Source organism: Pinus tabuliformis, chromosome Q, assembly GCF_031772625.1.
Source record: "Pinus tabuliformis cultivar Carrire ecotype Pingquan chromosome Q, CPIR1, whole genome shotgun sequence".
Lineage (NCBI taxonomy): Eukaryota > Viridiplantae > Streptophyta > Pinopsida > Pinales > Pinaceae > Pinus > Pinus tabuliformis.
Genome location: NC_142296.1, coordinates 993,801,974 through 993,824,538, shown reverse-complemented (window position 1 = coordinate 993,824,538; position 22,565 = coordinate 993,801,974). Strand labels below are relative to the sequence as shown.

The window sequence follows — 22,565 nt, the reverse complement described above, 5'->3', positions numbered from 1 at the left end:
GGATCAATGAGATCAAGAATGATCTACTTTCGATTGGAGAGGTCATTCCTGACAGGGAACTTACTATCACTACCCTTGGAGGACTCCCACCCGAGTGGTATATATTTAGAACCACAATTCTCGATAATGATCTAATTCCAAGGTTTGAAGAACTGATTTCGAGATGCATTGAAGAAGAAACAAGAATGGTGGAGTAAGAAATGCCTTCTAATATAAGCAACCCGACTGCATTCTCTGCTCACGCCAAAAGGAGAAATAACGTCGTTTCTGGGAAAACTAGTGTCTTTTCGAATGACTAGCCCTCTAGGTTTGGCAGCTACCCTAGAAACAACAGTTTAAAGCAATTCATGATTTCTTCTATGTATAACAGATAAGAGAAAGACAAAGGGACCAACTTGGAACTTCTGCTTATTCCCTTGCTTGATCTTTGTCCCCCTTGACAGATCTTGCAACTCCTCCCCATACTTATCCCGCTTGGAGAGTACCTGTAGAGACACAGTAACAAAGAACCATTAAAGCATCTTGATCTATGATATCATAAGCATTACAGAATTAGATGTATAATGAACATATGATAGCATTCACAAATAAGAACATTTATGATTACACAATCATATGGAAGAAAACTTGAAGAACTTTATTAAATAGAAGGGAGAATTGCAACCCAGTTGTCTGGTCCAGCATCATCCTCCCAGCATCAATCCCTCTTCACCTCATGAAATAGCAAGATCACACCAACAATATAATGCTCTTTCCTCAAATACAAACTATCAACACTTCCTTGCAATTCACAAAATTCCAGCCTCTAGATCTCTTAGATGAGGGATCCATTTATAGATGTGTGAAAGGGTGTGAGTCATCTCTGGGTTTTTGATTAGTGTCATTCCACTTGTTGCAATGGGTTCCACTTGGAGATTTCTTGGATCTCTTACTCATCCCTGGGTGAATTTAGAGAGGCAAGTGTCATAGGAGAAGTTTCTAGAAGACTCCATGAGTATCCACTTAGCAAACTATCTCAGACATTTGTCCATCCTCGCCCATCGCACCCTACAGAAGGCCTAATCAGTATGCATCGCACCTAAGCAGTGCACCACTCAATATGCATCGCACCTGGCTAGTGTAGCAGTTAGTATGGTTCAGTTTAGGCCATTTCTGGATGGTTTTTCAAGCAGAACGTTTGGGGAATGATGTAATCAGATGACCATGTTCTTTTAGGGTATGAAACAAATCTTTTAGGGGTTGATGAGCCCAAGTGTATCGACATATAAGTTTGGGGTTGAAGTGCCCACATATGTCGATAACAGTTGCCCCCTAAAGCATGAAGTTGTAAATCTTGATGTCGGGTGAAATGCTTTATCATGTGGATTCAAGGTTTCGAACTCGAAGGTGACCTGTATAAGATACAATACAATACATCATCATAATATAATTTTGCATGATCTAGCTGAGGCGGGCATTCCCATGCTCAGATTTATAAATTCATTTCATGTACATAGATTAGATAGTCGTCTGATGATTCTTTAGATGTGGAGTCATCATCCTTGGTTCGGATGATCATCTGTACAGCTTCTTTGTACATTTTATGTTTTTATATCCCTGAATATAACGCAGCCTGGATGGATGAAACTAGATCCGGGGTATTCAAACTCATTTAATCTTCACCGGAAGTACAAGTCAATCCATGTGAAGAGATGTTCTGAAGTCGAACATGGAACGACATCACCTAATTACCCACCAATAATGTGGGTTGTTAACAGACGCAAGAGGAATCATCGATAATGATAATGACCCTCAAGGTACTACAATACAATTCACATGGTGTGAATATATGATCCGATTTTGAACACCATGCAAAATCTTTCAGTCGAAGGCCATTGATGTCAACCTGTCGCCGGAAGTGAGAAACTTGCCATTGAGGCATGCAAGCTTCAAAGTACTGAAAGGGGTGTTTCTAAGTCAACTTCTTGGATAATGTGCTAATGTCAACAAGAAGTGACTCATCGTAGGAGGGCCTTAATGTATCCCACATCTATGACACGAAACAAAGCAAATGATTTTTTGGAGGTGAAAACGATCTGACTACACAAGGTTCATGAATGGCGGTCATGAAAAATGAAGGTTGGAGGTATTGCAGTGGATGAGGCATTAACTGGATTTTGCTTTCTCAACTGAATGACTTCTCTTGAACATGTCGGCGACACTGAGATGGATTGGTAGCGTTAACCCCAAAAGATGGATGGTGTGGAAGACCAATGGTGAGACAACCGGTGAACGGAATAACCCAACTCGACTCAATCATGGTGATGGAGTGAAAGTGTCATGTTCAAGAGCAACCTGCTACCATAAATTTCTTCAAGTTTTTTCCCTTTTTTTCCCTAGTCATTGCTGACCAGTACCTCTTTATTTTTGTCAAGCTCGAGGAGGATAACATATGCTTGTTCTATAATTCTCCCTTCGGGCAAACTTGTCGCTATGTTTTAACAAGTCTAGTGACAATGAAGCTCGGTCTTGTCTAGAGTGGACAAGTTTGTCGCTATTGTTTTAATGAGTTTAACGACAAGGGTAACTCGGTCCTTTTCATTTTTAGAGAGTTTAAAAAGGGAAGAAAAGAAAAGTCCAGGAGTTCTTTTTCGTAGAATAATCCCTTAAGTTCAAAAAAGGATAAAATAATACAAAATGGATGACTTTTCTGATCACTTTAACGAGCTGAAAAAGACAAGCGCTTGATCTTTTTCATGAGATAATCCCTCGGGTCCGAAAAATTTACAGGAGGGATGGCACTTCCAATCACTTTAACGAGCTAGAAAGGCCAATTGCTCGACAATCTTTTCATATTTAACGAGTTTGAAAAGAGTTTAAAGGAGACTTGATTTTGAGGAACGAGTGGTGTCTAGGGTAGCAACTGGTTCCAGGTAAGCTTGGAACTTCTCAAAACATGGTCATTTCTGGGAAGAGGTTGGCTAATAAGACCACTTGTCGCAGTTGTTCCTCAAAAAGGGTAAACAACCAAGTGGAAGCGTATGATCGGCCAAAAGAATGGAGGTGATGGGAGGTACACAACCAGGGCTCAAAAGGCTGAGAGCATGGCAATCAAAAAGGCTAATTACTCCAAGTGGGTTCATTTTTTAATGAGCTTGAACCATGGGGGAAGTATGATCGGTGATGGGTTTATTTTTTAACGAGCTTAAACCATGGGGGAACTATGCTCGGTGGTGGGTTTATTTTTTAACGAGCTTAAACCATGGGGGAACTATGCTCGGTTTTTACGTAAGCTAGAAACGACAAAATTAAAAAGCTAGAAACGACAAAACTAAAAAGCTAGAAACGACAAAAACTAAAAATTGAAGATGAAATTGAAAATGATTTGCGTTCCCCCAGCATGATGAAAATGAGAGTCTCCAGTAGCCATATGGAAATTACTGTGGTTAGGTAGGATGGTTTCATCCACAGAATAGACAAAACACTTCCTTGGCTTCGTCTACAGAATAGACAGAGGTGAATGGTGTGTCAGACCAATCACGTAACCTATAGGGAAACTTATCTTTTCAGCTGGGTTTGTCCGCAGAATAGACAAGGGTGCATGCCCCCTAAGCTTCGTTACATTCACCAGACTATTCATGGCAATCAAGTGGATGGAATGAAGGTTCAAGAGATATAGTTGATGTAAAAGGACCATTTAGGGATGATGATTGACTTGGAGCTATGCTTGGGCCTCGAAATGAAAGCTGGTCAATGGTGATAGTCTCGCCTTCATGTGGTAAACACATCACTCGAAAGAGTGTTGAAACAATAGCTTCCATGTTATAAACATAGTCACGTCCAAGGAGTAGATTGTAATCTAATGGTCTTGGGACTACCATCACGTTCAGATGAACAATTTTTCTTCCCAAAGTAATCGGTAATTTAGGAAGGATCCCTAACGGTCGACCAGTTCCTTTGTTAAAGCCTGACAGATTTTGAGTAACATACATAATCGATGGTGAACCAAGCACTTTCCAAGCAACTAAGGAAAGCATACTCACTAATGCCCCTTCATCTATAATAGTGGCAGACACGATCATTTTACGAACTTGTACTATGATCTGGAAAGGTACATTGGAAGGAAGGTGGGATCTTGCTAGTCGATTCCAATCAAAGGAAGTGATTAGACTGCTTGGAGGGGGCATCGAATAAATGGGAGAAATAACCCCTTGATTTACGAGAGTTGGGGGATTTTCTTCTTGTTGTGAAGGAATGGGCAGATTGCCCCCAAGTTCATCGGAATCTGAAGTAACAAAAAGAATTTGAATGGTATCATTCTCACTCTCTTCAGGAAGAGTATGATTTTCTGAAGGTAAAACCGGGTCAACTGTCACCTCGACCTATTGATTTTGGTCGGGCATAGACTCATGAGATTCACTTTTATAGAGAGTGGTTTCGACCGACAGTTGATTTAAGTCAGTCGGTTTTTCAGCTAGTAAAGGACTTGGAGAGAGTTTCCTGTAGCCAGATGGAAGTCGTTGTAGTGATGCAGGACGGTTATCCAACACTCTTTTGGCTTCATCCAAAAGGGACAAAGGTGAAGGTGATGGTTCCCTTCACATAACCTACATGGAAATCCAAACTTTCTCGTATGTTCATGAACTTTACTATCACTAGTTGAAGGTGTGTTATCAACACGATCTCCAGTAGTTGATGACACAAGATGTTGTGAACGGGGAGACCATTCTCTCAAGATCCGAGGAAAGCAAGGAAAATCTCGAGAAAAATGGTCACCTGCACAAACTACGCATGGAAATTTGGCTTTTGGAAGTCTAGTGTGCGGATTTTCACCAGATGATGCATGGTTGCCCCCTTACTGAATTGGCTTCTTCTTCTTCTCCTTCCCTTTCTTCTTCTTCTCAGCCACCTAGTTACTAGCATCACTACTTTCACCAAGCGAAGAGGAGGAAGGGGAGGGAGAAACAAACAAAGAAGAAGGCGAAGGGTCAACTTCAGTATCAACTGGAGGCTGATTTGATTGTGGAGAAATTATGGTATTTTGAACCACAGAGGTTGAGAATAGCCAAACTGGTAGGCCAATGGTAATTCCCGGAAGGGACAATGTGGCCATATACGGAGCACCAATATTTCCCCAAGAAGAAAAAGGACTAGGATTCCCCTCAAAAGGGATTCCTTGATTGGTGGATCCTGGATTTGTCTCCATATATCTCAACCTAAAATTAATGAAGGAACAGGGATGTTATTCTGAATTTAATTAATTTTAATGACGCTTTGACACAACTTTGCTTTTTTATTTTTTAAGATTTGAGAAAAAGCTAAAGATGACTCTAGTCCCCTTCGATTTTTAATGAGCCTAAAGTGACAAGTGCTTAGATGGACCTTTTCTTTTAAAGAGTCGAACATGAACAAAAGTGACTACTCTAGAAAATCTAGACAGAGGGATTGCCAAACCAATCGCAAAACTACAATATACACCTTGGTGGTAAATTAAAGAGAAATTACTAATGACTTATGTACGGCAGTCAATCTTCCCGAATGTTGTGTTCAGTGCATTGCAATCAATAGGGTGGCAGACTCAGCTTCCTATGGATAAAGCATATAAGCCTATTGTGGTCTCCCAATATATACATGATAGTACGGGGAGCACAAGTCCGTGCTAGCACTTCTCGTATCAAGGAGGAGGAATCACCCAACCTTCGATGAAAATGATAGTTACTAGTTTTTATGATGTCGAAACACGTCTCTAGCCTAGACCTCTAGATGTGTTGCGTTAAGTTCCAAAGCATTGTTAGGTTCATTGAGATTTATTTTAGAGTTGATCTTGTTTAAAGTTTTCCTTTTAATGGTTCACCGCGTGATGATGATTTGAAATTCCTAAAAATGCAATCTACAATGATAAACAATTGTTGTTTATTTTGATCAATGAAAATCCTAGCTACTAGGGAAAGAAGATTATAATTCTTCCAAACAAAGAGCAAAGAGCACACACTAGCGCATTTCCCTAAATCATATTTCGTACACAAACTAAATGCAAATGCAAATGCATGTATTTGTTTTTTCCTTCTCCTTAATGTAAAAATGTCAAAAAGGAAAACCAAATGTAGCAAAGATCTTAAATATTTCTTTCAAAATGACATTTCAACAATTTTTTCTTCAGAAGAGAAAGGAAGACTAAACGACACTTTTCAATTTTGAATGAAAAAATGATTGTGACACTTCGAATATCAACAAATCGAATCAAATACTTGACGAAAAGTTCAATCGACTATTCAGGGAAGGAAGAATCAACAACACTTCTCTTTTTGACACAAAACGACAGTTACGACACTTTTTGTACCAAAGCGACAGATCGATTTAAGCAACTTTTCGACAAAGGATTGTAAATGATGAACAAATACATAAAAACATTTACTAATCCTAATCAATGGAGGCTGATCTATGTGATGCAAGCAGGCTTCAGTAAGGAGGCACTATTCATAAGCAGCAAAACAACTAAATGAAACTGAAAACAAGGACAAAAACCCCCAATTTCTAGAATGGAAATAGGTTCAGTCAGTCATCGCACCTAGGCTTCACAAAAATAGGGATGCATCACACTTTACACACTCGGGAGGTGCGATGCATACTGGTTTACAATGACAGATAGTGTGATGGGCCAGGGAGCGCAACTGAAATGGGTTTTGGCTCAGATGAGCAGCTGTTTTCAGTAAGTTAAGCTGAGCTATGATGGACAGTAAAGAGAAAAGTACAGAGGTAAGTCTTGAGAGGTTACTGAGCTACCAAAAGGGGATCTAGAATGCTTGTAAGTCAAATGTTTAATTCATAAACTAAACCAGAGATTGACTGAAGCAACATTCATCTACTATGCAATTGCAGAACAAGAGTAGTTCGAAGGCTACCTAGCTAACTTTAGGCTCTGTCTATAGTTTATAAAACAAACAATAACAACAAACAAACGTCTATTCGATCCCCAGCGGAGTCGCCATTTTGTTTCTGGGAAAATTAGTGTCTTTTCGAATGACTAGCCCTCTAGGTTTCGCAGCTACCCTAGAAACAACAGTTTAAAGCAATTCACGATTTCTTCTATGTATAACAGATAAGAGAAAGACAAAGGGACCAACCTAGAACTTCCACTTATTCCCTTGCTTGATCTCTCTCCCCCTTGATAGAGCTTGCAACTCCTCCCCGTACTTATCCTGCTTGGAGAGTACCTATAGAGACACAATAACAAAGAACCATCAAAGCATCTTGATCTATTATATCATAAGAATTACAGAATTAGATGTATAATGAACATATGATAGCATTCACAAATAAGAAGATTTACAATTACACAATCATATGGAAGAAAACTTGAAGAACTTTATTAAATAGAAGGGAGAATTACAACCCAGTTGTCTGATCCAGCATCAATCCCTCTTCACCTCATGAAATAGCAAGATCACACCAACAATACAATGCTCTTTCCTCAAATATACACTATCAACACTTCCTTGCAATTCACAAAATTCCAGCCTCTAGATCTCTTAGATGAGGGATCCATTTATAGATGTGTGCAAGGGTGTGAGTCATCTCTGGGTTTTTTATTAGTGTCATTCCACTTGTTGCAATGGGTTCCACTTGGAGATTTCTTGGATCTCTTACTCATCCCTCGGCGAATTCAGAGAGGCAAGTGTCATAGGAGAAGTTTCTAGAAGATTCCATGAGTATCCTCTTAGCAAACTATCTCGAACATTTGTCCATCCTCGCCCATCGCACCCTACAGAAGGCCTAATCAGTATGCATCACACCTAGCGAATGTAGCAGTCAATATGGTTCAGTTTAGGCCATTTTTGGATGGTTTTTCAGGCAAAAATTTTGGGGAATGATGTAATCAGATGACCATGTTCTTTTAGGGTATGAAACAACTCTTTTAGGGGTTGATGAGCCCTAATTTATTGACATATACGTTTGGGGTTGAAGTGCACACATATGTCTATAACAAAAGCAGGGTCCAAAGGTCATTTCAATGGAAAGTCAGGATCTAAGGGAGGAAGGAAGGGCAGGTGCTTTGTTTGCAATAAGTTTGGCCACTATGCAATGGAGTGTCGAAATAGAAGGGACACATCGCATGATGATGATCACAATCATTCCAGGGGAAACTTCAACCACAACAATAAAAGGAATGGCAGGTACAATGGAAAAGGAAAAAGGAATGCGGGATATCATGGAAATGATCAACCCTCCAAGAAAGCAAGGAACTCCAGGTATGAAGAATCAAATGTTGTTAACAATAAGCAAAAGGAGTACTATCTTATATCGGCCCTCTCCACTACCTCTCCACCGGACACTTTGGGGAATTGGCTAATTGATAGTGGTGCCTCAAGGCACTTCACCGGATACAAGGAAGCTCTCTCTAATCTAATAGAGAAGGAGACAAACTTGGAGATTATCCTTGGAGATGATGCCACCTATCCCATGAAGGGAGTAGGGAATGTTACCCTTCAATTGAATCAAGGTAACACTATTCATTTACAAGAAGTTCTATATGTACCTGATCTCAAGAAGAACCTGGTGTCCATTTCGGCAATGGAAGACAAAGGATACAAGGTGGCATTCATCGATGGAAAGGTACGTGTTTGGAAAAGAAATTTTAAATATTCTTTTACTCTTGGGTTTAGGGTTGACACTTTGTATCAAGTTGGAGGAAGCCCATTCGGAGCCATGTCTTACGACACATAGCTACAATCTAAACTATGGCGCTGGAGGTTTGCCCATCTTCATTGTAAGGCTCTTCCCAATGTGAGATAGATGGTGGCAGCTATGCCCAAGTTCAAAGTAGAGCATGAAGGTGTATGTCCGAGATGTGTCGAAGGAAAAATTACAAGGGGACCATTCCCCTCAAGTAATAGTAAGACCACAAATATATTGCAATTGATCAGCTCCAACATATCTGGTATGATGCATGTAAACTCTTTGGTAGGATACTTATATTATCTCACCTTTACAGATGATTATTCTCGCAAAACCCGAATCTACTTCTTGAAAAATAAGGATGAAGTGTTCACCTGGTTCAGTCACTTCAAAGCCATGATCGAAAACCAATCCGATAAGAAAATCAAGATATTGAGGATTGATAATGGGACTGAATACAAATCAAATGAATTCCATGATTATTGCAGAGAACCTAGCATTAAGAGGGAGACCACAACACCATACATTCCCGAGCATAATGGTGTGGCTGAAAGTAAGAATCGTACTATTGTAGAAGTTGTTTGTGCCATGCTTCATGATCAAGGGCTTCTGAAGTTCCCATGGGCTAAAGCTGCAAATACCACCATGTATGTTCAAAACCGATACCCTCATCAAGCATTGGACTCCAAGAATCTCAAATAAATGTTCAATGGTAAGAAACCCGATGTCTCTCATTTTAGAATTTTTGGAAGTCCTGTATATTTTCATGTGCTGAAAGAGAAAAGAAGCGAATTGGGTGCATCAGGGAAGAAGGGAATATTTGTGGGCTACAGTGAAAATTATAAGGGTTATAGAATTTATGTGGTTGGTCAAAGGGAAGTTGAGATAAGTCATGAACCTCAGCAAGATCAACACCCTTCCTATCCCAAGGAAGAACAAAGAAGCCGACACCAGAAAGCAAGGTGCAAAAGAAGATGAAATGATGCCAAATGTTGATGAACCTATGGATCCTATTGATCCTCCTCCTCAAGAGACCTCCTCCTCTAGGACGAGACCCTCATGGCTTAGGGAGACTCTCAAAGATGCTGAGAGACATATTACACCAAGGGGGACTTTTCGTGAAAGCAAGAAGCTGAACATGTATCAAGGATACTTGACCGTCATGAGCACTATCATTCAAAATGAGCCTTTATTGTTTGAAGAAGACGTGAAGCAACAAGTATGGAAGGATGTTATGAATGAAGAATACGAGTCAAATATGATGAATTATGTATGGGATGTGGTTCCTAGACCCTAGGACAAATCAGTTGTCACCTCTAAATGGCTTACAAAATCAAGCACGGAGCTGATGGAAGTGCAGAAAAGTTCAAGTCTCGCTTTGTTACTTGAGGCTTCTCTAAAAAGGAAGGTGTAGATTATGATGAGATATTTGCACATGTTGCCCAATGCACCACCATCTGCTCGATCATAGCCCTTGCTACCTCGCAAGAATGGAACCTACATCAGATGGATGTCAAGACCGCTTTCTTGCATGGTTAGATCAAAGAGGAAGTCTATGTGGAATAACCTAAGGGGTTTGAGGTTCATGACCGAGAATATCATGTATGCAGGTTGAAGAAAGCTCTCTATGTCTTGAAGCAAGCACCTCGGTCTTGGTATGAGAGGATTGATAGCTATATGATGAAGCTGAAATTCACTTGAAATGAAGTTGATCCAAATCGTTACTTTAAGGTTGAAAATGTTAAACCTCTCATATTGGTACTTTATGTGGACAACCTCTTTTTGACAGGTGCATACCCTATCATTCACAAATGTAAGAGGGAGTTGGCTTCTGAATTTGAGATGAAGTACTTAGGACTGATGCACTATATCCTAGGGTTGGAGGTCTGACAAAAGGCAGGAGAAATTTTCCTATCTCAAGGAAAATATGTTGTGAAGATATTGGAATTGAGACATCCTACCCATGCTATCTGGGACTCAAAGGACGTACCTCTCATCTGGCCAATGAGTAGGGAAATGAGGATAGGGACCACAGTAATATTGACAGATGCATCGTGTACTACCGTACTCCCTATACTAGGATGACCGATATTGATCTTGGATCAATTGGTACTGATTTCGGGTCAGTAAGAGTGGTATGACACACTCTCTCTTGATTGGAATTGACTTCGTGTCAATAAGAGTGGTATGAGACACTCTCTTTTATCTGGGACTAACTTCGGGTTAGTAGAGAATGGTATGATACATTCTCGATCACTTCTTCTTCTTCATATTTCAACAGAGCAAAGTAGAGCAGTGCATTGATGGCAAAAAAGATAGTACCGACTCGCAAATGGAGTTCTCCCTAGTTGAGAGAGAGTGTTAAAATTGGAAACTAGGGCAAAACTCCACATTTGTCATCTTATTTATGACAACTGATATTTTTCTTGGATTTCTCTCTCCGAGAGGTGTAGGATTGATCTAAAGATCATCTGATTCCGACTTGTACAAATAAAGATATGAATTTATTTATATTCACTAGTACAAAATGGCGAGTTAGTTACTAAAACAACGACTATAATTTGCGTAAAAATGACTATTTTTCAGTCAGTGACGAGTAGTAGCTAATTTACAGTATCTTATAATGTGACCAATTTTTAGTCGTTTTTAGCTTAGTCATTAATTGATTGTCTCAAGCAGTATATTCAACCATAAATTTGGTCATTAAATTTAGTTATTGATTTAGTCATTAATTGCCACAATTAATGACCAAATATACAATAAAATATATTACTATATGATCATCTGAGAAAACCAATTAATGACCAAAGAAATATGACCAAAATGTTGGTCGTGTTATAAGATACTGTAAATTAGCTACTAATAGTCATATATATGCAAATTTTAGTCGTCGTTTGAAACCAATTAATGACCAAAGAAATATGACTAAATTTTTGTCGTGTTATAAGATACTGTAGATTAGCTACTAATAGTTGTATATATGCAAAATTTAGTTGTCATTTGTAATGAAAAATTAATCATTTACAGTAGTCATTTATATTTTTTTGGTAGTTTCATATTCATTATATAAATGACTAATTTAGTAGTTTATATTCATTTCATTTATTTTCATTAATAATCATTATAAATGACTAATTTAGTCGTATATTCATTTTATTTGTGTTCATCATTAATCAATATAAACTACTAATTTAGTAGTTTTAGATTGATTTTATGTGTTCATTATTAATCAACATAGATTAATTAGTATGATTTTGCGACTAAATTAAAAAAACATCATACAATGTGAATTGGTTCATCTAATATGAAAATTCAAAATTACATATGTTAGTTAAAATACTAAACAATATCAAGTGCAACTATAAATAATTTCAACCACAGAAATTATATTATATGAAATGTCGAGTATTACAATATGAGTTTCCAACTTAACAGTCGCTAGACTATAATTTTCGCTAGACTACAATGGTTGTGTTCTTTCTTTATCATGAAATAGTATTGAAGACAAATGTTGGTTAGGAAATTGAACTCCACTACCAATTGGAGATGGTCGTGTTGGGTAAGGAAAGGATGAATTGAAGGGCTCAAGGTATAGCTCCAATACATAGTTATCCTTGTCACTACAAAATACAAAGTTGTCATCATTTGCTTATCCAGGTAAAAAGAAAAGTGAGTTTGTATTTGTGCACTTGTGATAGTATATGAAAAAGAGAGCACTAGTGGAAATCAAAGTGTGTCGTCCCATCATTCAACCTAACAGAAAACTTATATATTCAGTTGTTGACTACAGTGGAAATCAAATGTAAAACCCACTCAACTTGATCTTTACATGACATAGTCGTAATGAACTAGTACAATAGAAGCTCGATAACTCATAAACAAAAGATGATAAAAAATAATAATGGAACATTATTTCCTACCACATAATTGGCATGAATAAAATTTCCACAGAATTCATCCAAAAAATGAGAAGAACTTATGGCAAAAGAACATATCATTAGTGTTTTGTACCCTCTTTAACACATGTAGCCTAGAAAAGTAGAGGAGGCCAAATGTAACAGGATTCCAATTGTGTGGGATATAAAAACAGAAATGTGGAAAAACATGCCTACCAATTCAAAAAATCTCATTCTAAATAGTAGAAAATGTTGAGGATAGTAATGATGAAAATAGATCATGTATTAAGATCAAGCCCCTTATTGGTCATCAATTAGCAAGGCGGCTGGTAATTTTCACTCATAAAAAAAAAATCATAATTAGTTTGATGACTATGTGGATCTTTTTGTGACTTTGTTTACATTTATATTATGGCATCCTTGCAAGAGAGAGTGATGAAAATTCTCCAAGTTTGATCAGACTTGTTTCTCCTTTGATATGCTTATGTGAATGGATGGAGAGCTACCTTTCTTCGGTTTGGAAATTCAGGTGTCCCTCCCTTTCATTCAATATGTGGAGATGCCCCACCATTGAAGGACCTTGATAGTTCTGAATCCAATCTTACAAACATAACAGATGGATATGGTCCAAATCAAGATGTTTCTATGGTGATTGGAGAGGGAGCAACAACTCAAGAATTGTTTAGTATTCCTCTTGTGGAGCTTGAAAGATAGTGTAGGAAAAATGGTTTATCTATTTGTGGTGGTAGGGAGGTAATGTTTTTTCGATTGCTTAGCTTAGAAGAAGAAGAGAAGCATAAGAACCAAGATTAAGACGAGGATTTCAGGTATGGGTATAACTTTGCAATCGAAGGGAAGCATGCAAGAGAAACCGATGCTTATATACAATTGGGAGGGGGAAGATGGAGCACGGGTGAAGAAAGAAAATCCATACTTTATGATGATAAGGACTATATATCATTATCATCATCTAGGAAAAATGTTCAGGAAGAATCATCTTTATGGTCACGGGTTGAGGAACGTGAATCAATGGATGCCTCTTGCAGTGGAACTTTACCAAAAAATGTTGGTGTCTTGCTGGTAGTGTCACGTTGCCCCCAAAATTCAAAATATTCTAGGAAATGTCAAGGAAAAATTCTTTCTCTACTCCTTAACTCATATTTCACCCCATCCATGTTTTGATAGACCAATTATTAAGATCATAGAATGATATTTTCTTTAATGAAGGAGTCCAAGGGCTAACAATTTAAGGATATGATCAATTTTTTTTAAAAATGAACAGTCCTGTCTGACTTGCAAGGACCTGGGTGTCAAACTTGCTGCCGAGCCAATGTTATTCACATGTCAAAATTTTGAGTATGACTTGGGGTTGAGTTTGAATGAGAGGATTTTTCTTAATACTGTTTAGTCAAGGAAAAGAACCAAATTTAGAGTCCATTTGAATTATGATTCATGAAGCATAGTAACATAGTTGGTGAGCTTAATAGGGCTCATCCTTGTCGTGATGTGTTACATTCGAATGACATGAATGAATGAATTTCAAAAGGCTGAGATATGATGTAAATCTTGGGAAATTTTGACCAAATAAATAACCCAAACCTAAATATGATATAAATCTTGGGAAATTTTAACCAAATACATAACCCAAACCTTAAACCTGGTAGTGTGAAATCCATTGTTTGAAGTGTGGCTACTGAAGACAAATTTCTTAAATACTTTTAAAAATTAACATACAAATAATTTATAAAAGCATGGAATTTCATTGTCAATCAAATGTCAAACCAGATAACAATTAAAGTGATAACCCACAATGACAATCCAAAATCAACAAGGCATATTGGACAAATGTTCAAAAATCATTGGGAACATCCTAATCCTATAGCCTGCTCATCTAAAGCAACCAAAGATGTTACCTTGCCTGGGAAACATGGAATGTTAATGATATAAATGACAAAAAGATAAATAATTAAAACTGACTATTAGAACCAGCGCAAACAACGAATGATAAACAAAATGAAAATGGGGCAAAATGTCACATACCCACTCCATGAGACTGTCATCCGCTTCCATACTTGATGTTGCCCAAGACTAAGCATGTCATTCCACTGGTGTCCACATCCTCGTATCCACATCTAAATTAATCCTCATATCCACATACAGCCTGCATTGGTCATACCTTTCCATAAAGAAAAAAATAAAATAAAATGAAGCTTGAAAGCCTTTTTACTGGTCAATGGTTTAAAGATTTTGAAGTGTGTATTTAAAAAGAAGATTCTCATACCAATATCCTTGCTTGCTTTGAAACTATATTCAGATACATCACTTCCTCCAAAAACTTTACATATAGTGGATCGCCATAATTCAAGTCATCAATTAAACGATGTTCTATCATCTCTAGAGCAGGGGTGCTCTGAAGAAAGCAACCTAATACACTGATTTCCCTATCATGAAATTCAGTTATGTCTACATAAACCTATATATACAGAGATGAGAGAGTGGGGATCTGAGACGTCGAGGTATGGGATATTTTGAAAGTTCCTACATTGCATTTCAAAACTAGAATAAGCCAACTCTACACTCATTTACGAGGTAAAAGACATAAATATTCATTATGAACATCATGGAAAAAAACCATGGAAGAATTTTATGGTCTTTTCACATCTTATAGCAGGTTAACTTTTTTAATTTAGGTAGTGTAGATTTTCATTAAGGAATAGATATGAAACAAAGTCGTTACTTGGTTTTGTTTCATATCTATTAGATATACTGAATCTACAAACAGGACATAATAATGAACCAAAACATAATAGTCAACCTAAGTTACATCAATATATCCTTTGTATAATTTTTTTTTTATGCTATACCTGACAACTAAGTAGCAAATGAAAACATTCTTAAACATTGAAACATGTTGTTCATTACACATGTAAAAGAAAAAGAAAAATTTTGTTTTTACTAAGATAAAGTTGTCACCCATTAACAAACATCAGAGATTAGAAAGCCTCTCGAACAACAAATTGAGAAGACACATATTTCTTTAAGCAAAGGCACAACACATATGACCAGCTCCTTTAATGATTTAAAGCTCCCCATCATCTCAATCAATATGTCCACAAAGAAATTGTATGCATTATCGGGATATGAGTCCATTTCCAGTATGGTCAAATTACTTCCATGTTGCATATTGAGTCTCAAGATAGAGCATGAAAGCTCTTGAAACAGTATCCCATTCACTCTCAAATATTTTATCATGTATGCCCCTGCATACACATACAAGACAACTTGCGTTTACAATGGTTTATATTTTATCCACATACAACCTGCATTTACACTAGTTTCATTGTAAAGCGTTGAAAGTAATAGTAAAATCTCTACATGGTTGTAGTTTGAAGCAATGCGATTGAAGAGGTTTTGTCCATATCTAGTGGTTGTTTGATGCAAATTCAGTGATTCCTCTATTGAGGACCACAAACGCAGGGAGTGCATAGAAGGTCGAATACTGACGATCAAATATTCTTTATGGTTTGGCTAGTCGAGTGGGTTGTCCAAAAAAATTGGATGAACATATAGCTAAGCTTCAAAATGGGTCCTATGCAAGTGCTTTTAAATGATATCCCTTGGAAGCTTCAACATAGTACTCAGTATCATCATACAAATAACCACCCAAAAATAGACCATCTGATCCTGTCGAAGTTTGAAGAACCACGTCACCCTTTTTTAGAAGACCATTACTACTGTCATTTTGAGCAATTATTTTAATGTGAACACCTAGGATTGCTGGCAGCACTGACGCTGAATGTACTTTCCTAGGAACCCCACAAAAGAAGGAATAACAAGTTGGCACCCATCAATTTTAATAGCAACATGCCGACTTCTTGGATAAAAAAAGATCTTTTCAAAACTATTTTTCTCACTAGCATTACTTTTATCTCTTAGAACAAAGACCATTTCATCTTCAAGATTGGCCCAGTGAGTGTACTAATATACATCAATGTTGCTTGGTCCATTATCACTTGAAACAAGTTTGACATTATTGATCATAACTATAAATGAACCCTCCTTTTTCCATATGTCTACAATAATGATTCGAGACAACTCATTTTCTTTGGGATAAGAACTTGAATCAACATGTATTTCACCACTCAGTAGATATTTTTCACCAGTCAAATATATAGGCTTATGGTTCAATTCATTGAATTCTAATGAAGACGTTCCAAAGAAAATGCACAAGTTCGAAATGAAGCATGTGCATACGAGAAGCTTCTAAGAAGATTTTCTACCATCCTTTCTCAATCAACAAATTCATTGGTTCTTTGTTTGGCTGTACGATGTAAGAAGCCACAGGATGAGTAGACAAAATATGCAACCAATAGCCTTTTTGGATAAACACTATCTCTGAATGATCAAAAAATCCAACATTGACATCAATGACCTTTCTCTCCCAACACTACTCATCATCCCAATCTAACAAATCAAATGAAGGTCCATGTTTTACCTCAAGACACAATGCACCAGGTAGGACTTTCTCAAATATGAAGTCATTACTCTCATTTGTTAAACTTAAAGAGTTAAGCTTCTATGAACCTAGAGTTCAACGGCTAGAGAAGTAATTGATATAGAAACCGAGGAGTCACATCCTTCCTTGCATATTATCAATCCACGGATATCAACAAGGGCCTTTATAAATTCAATGCCAAACATTGGTCTAGTTACTGTCACATCAATATGTGATGGTGAAAATTGAAGACCAGAATCACGTTCTGCTATTGTGGTTAGTGGGGATATTCAATCTTAACATGGTTGAACCTCGAAGCAGAAGTTTCCCATATCATAAATCCTCTTTAGTTGAGGCTTAACATTGTCTAGCCCATGTGTCAAGGCAACTTGATGCTTGCCATAATAACCATTTGTCACTAATTTTAGGGAACCACAAATATTATAGTGTGTTGCTTCTATCTTTGGGATTGAAGCCATGTTTGGTGCAACCATGAAATTCTCCAAACTACTAAACTCGAAGTGATCCTTCTCATCCTTGATTGTGTAGCATGTTTATGTTGCATGATCAAGTTTGTAATATCCTTGGACATCTGTTGTAGCTCTTTCTCGTCCATCAACTAATATCTTAACACCTTCAAAATGGACTCCTTCAGAAGTCACGATAAGTCCTCCAACTGAGAAACCTGTGATCTAAAATTGCTGAGATATATTAACATGACTATGCTCAAGAACAACCTCTATAGATGGAAGTGAAACATCAAATATTGTATTCTCACCCTTGTAGAATGGCAACAACTTTTATTTTCCACATGGAATAAAATTAAAAGCAAATTTCCCATATGCATCACATATTGCATGACAGAGCACTTGATTTGGCCAAGGAGCTTCTTTGAGGGCACTTCACCTCATGGACATCATCTGAATAAAGGTAGACATGAACACCTAAAATAGGGTTACCCTGAGAAACAACTAAGCCATCCATATCATAACGTGGGACATAAAAGATGTCATCTACTACCAGATTTCCAAAGCCCAACTCCATCACCGAAGAGCCTCTTTGGACAATTGTTAATAGAACATGAGAATCATGTATTTGAAAGAGAATATTATAGAAAATATAATCTATAAACCTCAATCATTGTACCTCATGCATAGCGCCATCCTAGCTAGGATCGACATTAGGTATGACCTTGTATATTCTTCCTCTATTTAACAATTGGATCACAGAGCCCGCTCTTTCCACTTCTTCACGTTTGATTTCATGGAGGGCTATTGCGTCCTCTGGACACTCATCCTTAAGGAATCTCCAAACTTTTTCTATGTATCAAACAAAGGCAAAGAGAAAAAAATATCATGGCCTTTCCTTTTCGAAAAAAAATGTAGTGGGATTTGATATGACCTAATATTACTATACTGCTCAAGGATTGATGAAGTTTATGTATTCATGATGGGAAGCAACCAGCCTATATTTCCTTGGAGTAATATTTGTAAACATGTAACTGCCTCCCTGCGATGTAAACACATCATTAATGAGATCATTGTTGGTGGAAATGAGTTCAACATTCACATTGGCACGACCTCCATTTATATCTGGACAACTTTCTGCTCCAACAGCCCCCATCACTCTCCCAGAAATAGTGAACCCAGTGAAGTGAAAATTGATGTCTTCATGGCCATTGCAACCATTGTGATCCACTAATACATATTCACCCATTTAATATATATTCACCAAGTCAGGGAATATGAATATTTCCGATGTAATTTTTCCACTTGATAATCTTAACATCAAATCTGAAACTGTCTTGTTCATCTTCACATCAAATCTGAAATTGTCTCATTCATCTTCAGAGAGCTCTTGAAACAATTTTTCAGAATTGTATCGAATCTTCACAAATATATTAAAAAAATTATTAATGTATGCTCCTTGATTACCAATCAAAATGTTAAAAAAATACAACACCAATAAATTTGTATTTCATCTCCATTGCACATAATTCACCTTCCTTCGTAGAATTCATATGGCTCATATATCCTTTCCAGGTGCTTCAATTGATGTAATATATATTTTGTAGATGATCTTGATAACCCCGCTTTCTGCAATATAACTATCAGTTTGCAATGATTCATTATATATATATATAGATATATGGTGAATCAATAATTCTTTAGATTAAATAATGAATCTACTCCTTGAACAAAGATTATATGCAAAAATTATATGAAAAGTTTAACTTTTCAAATTCCACTTATAGTCATCAAAACTTTGAGTAAGAAACACATAGTATCGTTACAACTTACATTGTCTGGTGAACTAACCCCTGTGTCCAGAGTTTGCCCATATTTCTCCATAGTATTAACCCAGGTCAATTGCTTCAACAATTTTACTGGGTTTCCTTTGCGATCAATGTAGGGATTACATTTAAAATGTTCAAATATTTTTTTTTTAAATTCTTGATTTTTTATGGGATTTACCACCGAAGAAGAAAACTGATAAACCTTCCTGCCATGATTTCCTGCATGTTTGTCCATGGCTACTAAATTTGCATTCGCAACCATGTCTGCTGATATCTGCAATTTGATTTCAACAAAAAAAATAGCACATTTAAGAGAAAAATGATAATGGTTTTTTGGGTCCAAGTTTTGAAGACATATATGGAAGATCTGATCTCCCAAGAGAAATAAATAATGTAGAGAAGCTTCAGAAAAATCAAATAAATATGTTTTAAATAATTAAAAAATGTCAAATCTAAGTTTGGAACCATCCATTGTCATCTTCCATATATAGATGAAAAACGCAATCTAATAAAAATAAAATATTAATATGGAAATACCCCATAATACCTAAAATCAATTACGAAGAGTTACTCACTAGATCTAGCACAATATCTGGATTAGCCAAGAAGCAAGATAGTTGACCTTTGCCATAGTGCGTAACTATTGGATCAATCATTCTGCAAGCTGAATATTTGATTTAGCTCAACAACAATGTGAGAGTAATCCAGCATTGGATCCGAAGGTTTCCTCAACTTTTTCAAAGACCGACTTTCGATGAAACCTCGACATCCATTGATCCATCGGCAGCGGTTCAAACTGCCAGACATGTAACCAACATCTGAAGCACCCACCATGTCTCCATTACAAGGAACTTTGAATCTAAAAACCTACTAGTTTTTTTCTAGGTTTCAGCAACTCACTACATCTCTCTTTCTCAAATCACTCTGATGGTTGAGATGTCAGTTTTCAGGGGCACCAAACACATGGATCCATTGAAAATCGAGACGCACGATCTGAACCAATTTTATCCTCAAAGATTTGGATAGGTTTTACCCTGGTAGAAACAGTGCCAGATGTAAAATAATGTCTTTACACTGCCAATTCTCAAGGCAAGATGATCTATAACCCTTACGGTTTAAGGAAAAATCACCCAAAACCCCACATTTAGTGCAATTTAAATTATTAAATTATTAAGTTTGTTGTAATTCAAAGTTTAAATAAAATAATTACAAATCTCTTTACTCTCTTCAAAAACAGAAAGCAACTTTTCAGTCAAATAATATTATTTTAACTTTCAATTAATTGAAATTTATTTTATTTTAATTAGTATAAAATTGTTTTTGGTTATTTATATGTATTTTTCAAATTTATTTGTAATTTCATATTAAAAAATAAAATAATTATTGCCCCCATGGGGTAGATGTCATGTAAAACGTAAACATGTAAACTTAAATGTAAATAAACATAAATGTAAACGCTATATTTAACATTCAACATTCAACATTGTTAATCTAATGTCGGTCCTATTTAAAAATCAATCTAATTATTATTATGTATAAACACAACATAAATTTAAAATATAAAGAGGTTTATGAATAGTAAAAAAAAGAGCTATGGTAAATAAATAAAAATATAAATAAACTATGGTAAATAAATAAGACTTTTTTAATATTTACTCCAAAGGTATGGTAAATAAAAATTAAAAAAAAAAATTAAATAAAGTAGAGGTATGGTAAATAAATAAAACCCCTTTTTATCTTTACTCCATTAACCTCTTTATATTTATGAAAACTCAAAAAATAGGCTTTATTTATCAGATAAGATTAGAAATCAACATCTAATTATATACCAAGCCTATGGGCCAAATACCATTGTAAATAAAAGAAATATGATAAATAAATAAAAATATAAATAAACAAGAGGTATGGTAAATAAATAAAACCTCTTTTTATATTTGCTCCATAAACCTCTTTACACTTACTAACACTCAAAAAATAGGTTTTATTTAGGTGAAGCCTATGGGCAAAATACCATGGGCCAAATTATTATTAATACCATGCAAAAAATACTATTAACCATAATATTAATATTAAAATATTATTATTATTATTATTAAATCTAATATTCATATTAATATATCATAATATTGATATTATTAAATATAATAACTTTGTTTTAATCCAATATTAAATTTGTTATATTATAATATATATTAATATATCATGATATATATTAACTCTATATATATGGGAGGTAAGAACAAAGACATAAAGTTATAGAGGTGGTGAGATAGGGGGAGTGACAAGGGAGAGATGGAGATAAACTGAAGGAGAGGGGAGAGGAGGAATAAAAAGAGAGAGAGGTAGAGAAGGGTAAAAGAGGGAGAGGGAGACACAAAGATGGAGGGGGAAGAGATAGGAGAGTGGGAGGGAGATAGTGAGAGGATTGGAGGGAAGAGAGAGAGAGAGAGAGAGAGAGAGAGAGAGAGAGAGAGAGGGGGGGGGGGAAGAGAGATAAATGTAGGAAAGAAAGAGTGAAAGAGGAAGGATGAGAGAGAGGAGGAGAGAGGGAGGGATAAAGATATGGAGTTGGAGGGGGAGAGAGGGAGGGAAGAAGAAAGACATAGAGAGTGAGAAGTGGAGAGAGAGAGGGACTAACAAGGGAGAGATGGAGAGAAAGAGTGTATGTTTAGGGGTGAGATAAAGAGATAAATAAGGAGAGATAGATAGAAGGGGGGAGAGAGAGATATGGGGGAAGAGATAGGATTGGAGGGAAAAGAGAGAGAGAGTGAGAGAGAGGAAGAATGAGAGATAATACTTGAGAGAGAGAAGGAGAGTGATGGGGTAAGAGAGAGGATTAGAGGGAAAAAGAGAGAGAGAGAGAGAGAGAGAGAGAGAGAGAGAGAGTGATGGGGGAAGAGAGAGGGAGGTAGGAGAGAAAGGGAGAAAGAGGAAGTACGAGAGAGAATATTTGAGAGATAGGAGGAGAGAGGGAGGGAGAGAGGAGGAGAGAAGGATGGATAGGGAGATGGAGTTGGAGGGGGAGAGAGGGAGAGAAGGATAAATACATAGAAAATGAGAACTGGAGAGAGAGAGGGAGTAAAAATGGAGAGATGGAGAGAGAGTGTGTATGTTTGGGGTTGAGATAAAGACAAAGAAGGTAGATGGAGAGAATGGGGGAGAGAAGGAGATAGGGAGGGATATAGTAACAGAGTTAGAGGCTAAAGAGTAAGAGGGAGAGAGG

General features: G+C 36.7%; 1 pseudogene; it reads right to left on the bottom strand.

Moving 5' to 3' along the window:
- Positions 1 to 16,140: 16,140 nt before the first annotated feature.
- Positions 16,141 to 18,762, bottom strand: LOC149222817 (uncharacterized; annotated as a pseudogene).
- Between the last annotated feature and the right edge of the window lie 3,803 nt (positions 18,763 to 22,565).